The following is a 9124-nucleotide window of genomic DNA, read 5'->3' as shown; positions in this document are numbered from 1 at the left end:
TTAAAGGGTAGAGTGGGGTTGGTGGGGCGAGACTCGGGTAAAGGGGGCGGGTGCTTCGGGCTAAACCTACACTCTCCTATCATGTGCTGGAGAGGGCCTAGTTTTTTACAGATTGGGCAAGCTTCTTCGAATTGGTTTGGGAACATACGGTTGAGTAGACGGGGGTGCGGAAAGGACTCTGTCTGGATTTGCCGGTATATAGTTTGCTGTTCCTTCGTGAGTGCTGCGTGTGGTGCTGGTAGCGTCCTCCTGTCGTGCCTGTAATAAGTGGTTATTTCCCTGTAGGTAAGCAATGGTTGTTTTTTTAATCTACTGTGGACGTGACCAGGTAAGTCAGTGCTCGGGCCTGCTGGTGGGCAAACTCGCTACCCTCCACCGCAGAATGGGCCGGTACCCAAACTTATTCTACGCATTCCTTCGGAGGGCCAACCGGGACACCCAGCCAAAGTGGAAGCTCAACGCTCCCGTCCACTTCTGGGTTTCGGCTCTGTTCCTGTCAATATTAGCCAGCAGTCTCTCCTGAAGTGTTTGCATAAAACTTTTTAACACCCGGGCCCGGGGGTTAAAAAGAAGGTCCCCTGCATTCCGAGAAATCGCAGTGGCGCTGGCTGCACCCCCAAGCACAGGAAAAAATTACATTGACATAAATACCCCAGAAAGTGGATGGGAAGAATAGCCCCGCCGGTAGCGTAGTGGTTATCGCACCAGACCGGTTTTCTGGGGGTCGTGGGTTCGGATCCCACCTGGCGGGCATTTTTTCTCCACTTTCTTTCTTTCCAAATTCTTTATATGTTTCAATGGCCTACCATACCCTCCCCTTTGCTTTCCGAGGTTTTCTTGAATGCCAAACTTTATTTCTGTCTGATTTTCAACGAGCCCCTCATTTCCTATTCTGATTCGCTACATGCATAGCGAGGGCCTCTGTTCTGGCAGTCTTGGTGCCATAGGAAGAGTAAGAGGGTTCAACGCTGGTCGACCACTCTGGACATGTCGTAGACACTCGAGTCACGGCCCGGGGGTTTAAAAGAAGGTCCCCTTCATCCCGAGAAATCGGAGTGGCGCTGGCTACCACCCCCAAGCACAGGAAAAAATTACATAGACATAAATACCCCAGAAAGGGGAGGGGAAACTAACCCCGCCGGTAGCATACCGTACGATCTCAGGTTTAAGCGAGTGACGCACGATGTCCTGTATAGTTCCACGACAAGCAAAGAGGACCTGATGCGGTAACGTATTTTGCTGCGCGCCTAATTGGTACTTTTGTAAACACAGCACTCAAGTTACTCGTGCAGGCCTCGGCACGTGTCTCTAAGAACGCTTCTAAGATGAAGGCCGTCTCCCGTCGGTTCCCCTTCAGTAAGCTAGGGCCGCCAAATTGTCGTGGCGGCGTTGGAGATGCCCGCTCGTCTCCCATTCTGAGGGCTCTGTGCTTGATTCGACACAGGACGCTAATTTACTCATAATTCAATTAATTAATTCACTCACTTGATTTACTGAACTCAATTAATTGTCTTTGTTTGTAGGAGCTCTCTGAAAATTTGGCGCCAGTTCGAACATTCTTGGACATGTTTTTTTATTTCTTGCGCCAGTGGCCATTGTATTCGCCAACCCTTGGACAACACTATGCCTGACGTTAAGCCTACATAATGCTTTGGTGTTGAAACGTCCGGAGGCTGCCTGAGAAGCTGATGGGGACTTATTAGTGTGGGTTTTAATGCCAAACAATGATAAAGCTCTACAGGCAGTTGCTGAAATGTTTGTAGTCAGCCAGTAGATTTAAACATCCCCATTTTAAATCTACGTCATTATACTAAAGCCAGCGTTTGCAGCCTTGTAGGCTAGAAAAAGAAAGATCACGGGCGTCAGGCTTTCCCCGCATTTAACCAGTACCCGCGAGACATGCCAGAGCCCACGGAGCCATCTCCCTCTCTCTGTGCGCTAATGGAAGCATCACCATTTTGCCTACCAGTCGTTCGTCTGATGCAGCATAGTTTGCTGGCACGTGCGCCGCTGTCTAGGTGCGTCAGGTAGGGGGAGGGGCGCGCATCTGAGGTGAATCGGGGTCATTCCACCAAGATCGTGCCTGTGAAGCACACGGTCAAGTGGAAAGCACGGGAGGACTAAAGGGCACGTCCTTATTCATCGGAAAATGCTAGCAGACGCGTGTTGAGTGGAAACATGGCACACTTCTTCTGCAAATAAGATAACGAGACAACCTGTTACAGAGCTGGCGATGGGGGGGAGGGGCGATAGTGTTTATTTATTTATTTATTTATTTATTTATTTATTTATTTATTTATTTATTTATTTATTTATTTATTTATTTATTTATTTATTTATTTATTTGAGTTATGCGTACTAACGACCACATCGTGTGGTAAAAGCAGGATAAGCACTTAGCATTGAGTGTAACGCTGAACCAACCTTACGTTTTAGATCCTGAACAAAAATCAAAAGTTCAGTGCCCTTCCACTCTGTGAAGAACGATGACCAGTCAAACTGGGCGCAGTCCAAGGGGTGCACGAAACAAAACATACTTGTTTGTAATGCGCGATTGTGCATAGTTCCTAGGAAATTTGCTGAATAAATCTTGGAAGCACTAGTTTTATTCTAGGGGAGAAACATGGGGCTGTCCGTTTGCCTCACGCGTCGTAGGCATCGTGCTGTCTCTGTAACACCACAACCCCAACAGCTCTACCGCGGACGACAGCAGTCAGGTCGCATCAGGCCGTGAGGCATCCACGTTAAAATCTCCCTCCAGCGCCACGGGAATGTCATCAGAGTTGTAGTTGATGTTTATTTACTCAAAAGCGAATGAGAATGCACTGCCAATACTATTGAGCCCAGTCGCAGGGTACACCTGCATGCAACGCCGCGCAGGGGAGGTCGGTACAGGTGGAGAGAATAAGTGAGGTAGATAGTCTATAGGGTCACCGTAGCGGGAGTCATCGCTTGTACGCGAAAGAGCGCAGCTCACACGCCGAAGCACAGAACACCCGAGCTGAACAGGTAATGAAGCATGGCTTCCCATGCCTGCACCCCCCCCCCCCCCCCTCCCGTGCAAGCATAAACGGCAACCGGTAATGTGCGCGTGATGTGAAAGACAACGGCCAAAATATCGCTCCGTAAGCCCTTCAAGTTGGACGGGAAAACACCGGCCAAGACTCTACACTCTAGCTCTAGCTCTAGCTCTAGCTCTACACTTAGCTCCAAGACTCTAGCTCTACACAAATCCACTTATGTATTGTTAACATCTACGGACACATTCTTTCCAGAGCTTAGGCGTAGACAGCTTCGCTGTATCAAACAGGGAAACCATTCTTAGTTTTCTTTGTTTTATTTTCTGTTTTGCTTTTATTATGAATAACGTGAGGGTGCTTGATTAGATGGTGGTTCAATATTTTGTGAGCTCTTTATTGTTTTGTTATTTCTATAATTCTTTGAAGTTTGAGCTCTTCGCGAGAGAGCGCTGGATTCAACACACCGCTGGTGATTTGGTCGGTCACTTTTCAGTTTTATAAATTTAATTAACAAAATTTGTGCATTGTTTCCGCAGCCTTACATAGAATACAACATAAGCAGCAGCGTTGATAATCTCTACTTAGGAGGCAGCCAGTCGTGGGTTCCATTCCCGGCCCTGACAAATTGCGAACCCTACTCCCAACGTCGGCATTGAAAATACCTATACACGCTCGTGCGCACACGAATTGAATCGTTGGTTGTTTATTGAAAGAGGTCATAAGACCCTGAAGGACATGAGGGAAAGTGGGGACTGGAAAGAGGATAGAAAATAAATCCTATAAAAAAATCTTGCACCCCTCCGTCTAATGACAACGACGGTTAAACGCGAAGCTTCCCCGTGGTGGGTTCTTTCGTTGGCCAATCCCACACTGCGAGTATGTGCTACTCTGGAGGTACGGACCACTTTTCCAGAATGCCCACAGAAACGCTCGGGGGTACACTTCGTAGGCCTATCGTTTAGGTTTGGGGTGTATGGCGCGAATCGGTACCTGCTGCTTGGCGTTCGCTTAGACCATGTCGAAACAGAGCGATCGGATAGGCGGCGGCTTTATAAGGCGAGGGACCCAGGTTTGATTCCGGCCACGGGCAGTGTTTTTTTTTTTCCTTCACTTCACCCGCGGTCATACTTCATCATCGTCAGAGTAAGCTGGCTTTCCTGCAGGTCGTTTTCGCGTACAACAGCATCAGTGAGGGCTGTAAAGCTTCGCTTTAAAGGGACATTCGTACTGTTTGTCACATGATAAAGTAGGTTCGGCATTTGAACTTGTCTCAACCCAGGGTTGAGTCAATGACAAGTCAAACGGTTTTTTTCAGAGCCTTCTAAACAGCAAATTATACAACTGCCTCCAATAAGAAGGAGGGGTCCACTCTAATTTGATTAATATCCTCCCTATCATCAAATAAAATGGAGGGAAGTGTAAGAAATTCGGATGGTTCTTGTTAAAAAGTGGAGCACGTAGAGAAAAGATAGTAGAGATTGAAGACTCGTAATTCTGCACCATATGTGCATTTCAGAGTTATATGTTGCACGAAGATGGGTTGTTTTAAACAAAATGTCGGGAGTATATGCAGATCTTGCAAAAATCTCATTTGCAATAACTTCTCCTTTTCTTGGCAGGCGTTTTCAGGATGTGAAGAAACCCGTGAGGGAGGATCCCTGAAGACGCTGACGACTGAGGATCTTTGCTTGGCGGTAGTTTTTGGGCCAGGTCGAGTCCTGTGAGTTTGGGTCCGAGGAAACCGTAGGAAGATCTCAGAGACACTCCCGAGCAGACATCTGCCCTAACCGGTTACCTCTGATCCTTTCGGTGTGTGCCGGGGTCTAAACCAAACAAATCCACACAGAATGTTTTTTTAGCTCCTGAACCTTTGCAAGTATAGTAGTAGAACATGAAAAATTTACATTTAACGTGTATGCAGTTACAAAATTTTATCTCTAAAAAGCGACAAAATGGCATAACCTTTGCCGCTTCAATACCAATGTTACGCCGCGCGTTGCCTCATACTGACAATAGTTTGATGGCGACCGTACATCCAATTATTCTGCAGAAGACATTTTAAATTTCTGATAATGGCCTCCACTGTAGCGGCCTACCTATCAAAAAACAGTGCGATAAAAAGGCCTCTTCTCGCAACGATCCAGGACGTGCTTCCACCATTGAGGCTATGTCAAAATCCAAACAGAATCTTAAGGTGGTCTATATTTGTTCCACCACGTATCATCATCCTCATCATCATCATAATAAACAACAACAATAACATCCCAATCAATCAATCAATCAATCAATCAATCAATCAATCAATCAATCAATCAATCAATCAATCAATCAATTAATTAATCCATCTGATTTATTTTCTCTCCCAAAAGTACAGCGAGGAAGGTGGGACAGGGCAAAGGCCGCTCATTTGCGGCTTGACGGGGCTCAGGACACCCATCGGCAGTGGACGCAATGCAGTCACACAAACATACCTTGAAGAAAGTAAAACATACATTTAAAAAACTAAAACATACATTTAAAAACATAGCTCGGCATTTTGATATGCCCTTGAAATAAAACACACTAAAAACAAAACAGTCGCAAGCACTCGTCAAACGAACATTTCGACAATTTTCTGTCGAGTAAGTTTTATAACGTCAACTTCTGTTGAGTGAAAATAATTTAATATTGCAGGCGATGCGCGCTCCAATCATTCTTTCCCATAACTTTCGCGGAAAAAGGGAACTTCCCATGGTGACGTTTGACGGAACGGATTTGTGTACGTGGCTTGTTTTAGGTGAGCTAGGTTTAAAAACAAATCTAATTTGCCCTTCACGGAGCTTTGGTAATTGCATAACAATTAGTAATTGTACATATTCTTTGCTTTTATAATTGATGTGTTTTAAAGATTGGAGCAGTGTTCTCTATGTAAAGCACATGTTCAATAATTCACAGTGCTCTTTATTGTAATACAGTAATTTTGGGTATACTTACGGAAGTAGTATTTTCCCACACCAGCATGCAATAGATCATGCTAGAGTTGAAGAGAGCATGATATAATTGCTTTTTAATAGTAGTTGAAAAAACATAGCGACTCCGTTTTATGATTCCAATCGTTCTGCTTAGTTTTGACTGCAGTTTTTTTAACATGTTCATTCCACGACGTGTGCTCAGAACAATACAGTTGAACCTCGATTTAACGAAGTCACCGCGACCCGCGAATAATTTCTTTAAATTGGAAACTTCGTAAACTTGACAGAACGGCAAATTTGGATCGAGAGAACGACAAATTTATTGCTCCAAGAAAAAGCTTGTGAATTTCGCCTGCGCGATTCGAGACCAGCGGGAGCACACACTTCTCGTAGCTGGCCAGTGAAGCCAAAGCGTCCTCGGCACCCTCAAGTGCCCCAGCAAACCACCTCGGAAGGTCGACGGCGTCCATCACCTTTCTTTGTATGGGCACGAGAGCTGCGACAGTATCTACATCGTTCTCATCTTCAGGCTCTTCTTGTGGGCCGGAAACAAGCTGGACTATCTCCTAGTCATCGAGAGCTTCTATTGTGTCAGTGTGCGCGTCTGCGTCGGCGCTCATGAAATCGTCCAAGTTCTGTTTTGCGGCCACCTCGTCACGCGGACGAAGCTCTCCCCAACAATTGGGCGATGCCTCTTCCTGCTCGTGTTGCGGGCTTGTGCAGCCCGCAACACCAGCTAACAGCACACTGCCAGCTCGTGTGCTTGCACTTCGCTGGCAGAACAATGCCAGACATTTTAGAGTTCATAAATTTGGAAAAACCTCTTTTTTTGTGCATCTGTTTTCCCGGAATGCCTCGTTAAATCGGGCTTGGCGGCGAAGTTTGTTTCGTTATTTCGAGTTTGCAAAGGCATTACGCCTATGGGGAACTGCGGGGCCAATGCGAATTTGTTCGTGAAAACGGGACACCCGTAAAATCTAGTTTCAACTATAGTACCTAGCGTTTTTACGAATGTTTCGATTGATACAGTATAAGGGCTAAGAACAACTGTTTCCGGAGCACTGTTCGTGGTTCCAGGCGCACAAAACACTATGCATTTTGTATGAGTTTCATTTAAAATAAGGTCATTCTGTTCTCTCCAAGCTTTCAGTTTAAAACAGAACTCAGTTGCGTTCGCCAGGAGTGTCGTTACGTCACTCCCCTACAAAATAACGTACAGTCATCCGCATAAAGTACCAATTTACAGCGTCTACATGTCCTGATTATATCAATTAAAAAAAGGGGGAGTCTACTACGCACTTAATACTGCTACGGGTCCGCTGCAGGGCGAAGGCCTCTTAATAGGTCCACTGCAGGGGAAATGCCTCTCTCATCGACCTCCAACCGCTCCTGTCCTGCCCGGCTTGAGTTCATTCTTTCTCTCCGAATTTCGTTATTTCCTCTCTCCATCGAGTTATTGACCTTCCCCTTCTTCTAGACCCGTCTTTCGGTTTACACTGTGTTACCCTGTTTGTCCACCGGCTGCCATTTCGCCTTACTACGTAGCCAGCCCGAGTCCATTTCTTTGTCTTTATTTGAACTGTGATATCCTCTGTTCGAGTTTGATCTCTGATCCAGGAAGCTCGTTTTCTCCCGCCTAACGTTACTCCTATAACTGTTATTTACATGGCGCGTTGAGACCACCTCAGTTTCATTTCAAGTTGTTTATTAAGGCGCCAAGTTTCCGCTCCATTTGTCATCACCGGCAGGACGCTTTGGTTTTATATTCTTATTTCCAGTGATAGAGGTAGCTTGCTTTTCATTGTTTGTGAGTGAGTGCCGAGTGCACCTCAGCCCATACCTACTTTGCGCCGGATTTCTTTCTCGTGGTTGGGATCAGCGCAGACAACCTGCGTGAGGTAATTATAATCCTCTACTCTTTCTAACGTTTTGTTACATATGCTGAAAATGGCGGTTTCGGCAAGTTTATTTATCATTACTTTATGTTTGTTCATATGTATTTTAGCCCCACGGCCGTATACTCTGTGATTGTAGTTCCTCAAGCATTGTTTGCATGTGTTCTGCATTCTCACTAACCAACACTATGTCGTCTGAAAAACTCAAATGGCTCAAATATTCTCCGTTTATCCGCAATCCTGTGTTTTCCCAGTCAAGCTCCCTGAGTACCCTCTAAACACACGCTGTGAACAGTTGTGGCGAGATGACATCACCCGGTCGTACGTCCTTTCGGAGCAGGAATTAGTGGGTTCGCTTCGGAAGGATTATCCTGCCCGTGCATTTTACTGCAAAGCAGCATAGGTCAAACCCCCCCCCCAGTATTCATTCCGGTGTCAACGATTTACTCGGCGCCGTTCCGGGGCTCCTCCTCCCCACCGTTGGCACCTCTTTCACAACTATTTTCCTTCTCGCCTCCACCGATGCCCCCTTGTAAAGTTGCGCAGGCGGCAGCTAACGGTGATATGCGGCTATCAGATTATTGCGAAAAATAAACTGAAGCACGGACGGGCGTTAAAAAATGCACTGACGATTACTACAAATTGTGCGCAGCAGGAGCTGCAGTCTTCTCTGTCACGGCGCATTTCTACTGCGTCTAAGGAAGTGTTCACGTGATCAGCGAACACACAACGGCATGCGCTACGACGCTGCTACCTTACAGTGCACCGCCGCCGCCGGCCAGCATGTTGCAAATCGTGTTCGAATCTCCCGCGCAAATTTCCCGTGGTTCGGATTAGTACCGCGCAAGGGAGCAGCGAGCATGTTCTTGCATATCGTGTTTGCACCTCCCGCGCAAACGTCAAGAAGTTTGGATTAGCGGAGAAAGGAACAGCGTGTGGGGAAAGTGTTGGGGGAGGGCACTCCTTGGTGGCGACACAAAAAACATGTGTGAAAGAAAGGCAGTGAGAGAGATGACGCGGTAGCCGCACGTGTCGTACTCCCCTTCACCCTTCGCTAGACGCTCATCTCCGTTTTCTTTCTTTCGTCGCTGCTGCGCTCGCTCACTCGGTTACGCAGACATAAACAGACGCCTCTCCCGCGAAGCCCAGGTAACGGCTGCCACAGGGCTGCCCCATAAAACGACTGAAACCCGTCGTCGCGGCGTATGTCAATTCTAAGCACGCGTACATGACCGGTTCCCGGTTTATGCGTGCGCAG

Source organism: Haemaphysalis longicornis, unplaced genomic scaffold (genome assembly GCF_048455015.1).
Source record: "Haemaphysalis longicornis isolate Haplotype H1 unplaced genomic scaffold, Haemaphysalis longicornis Haplotype H1 scaffold_1, whole genome shotgun sequence".
Taxonomy (NCBI): Eukaryota; Metazoa; Arthropoda; class Arachnida; order Ixodida; family Ixodidae; genus Haemaphysalis; species Haemaphysalis longicornis.
This window is presented reverse-complemented; position numbering follows the sequence as displayed.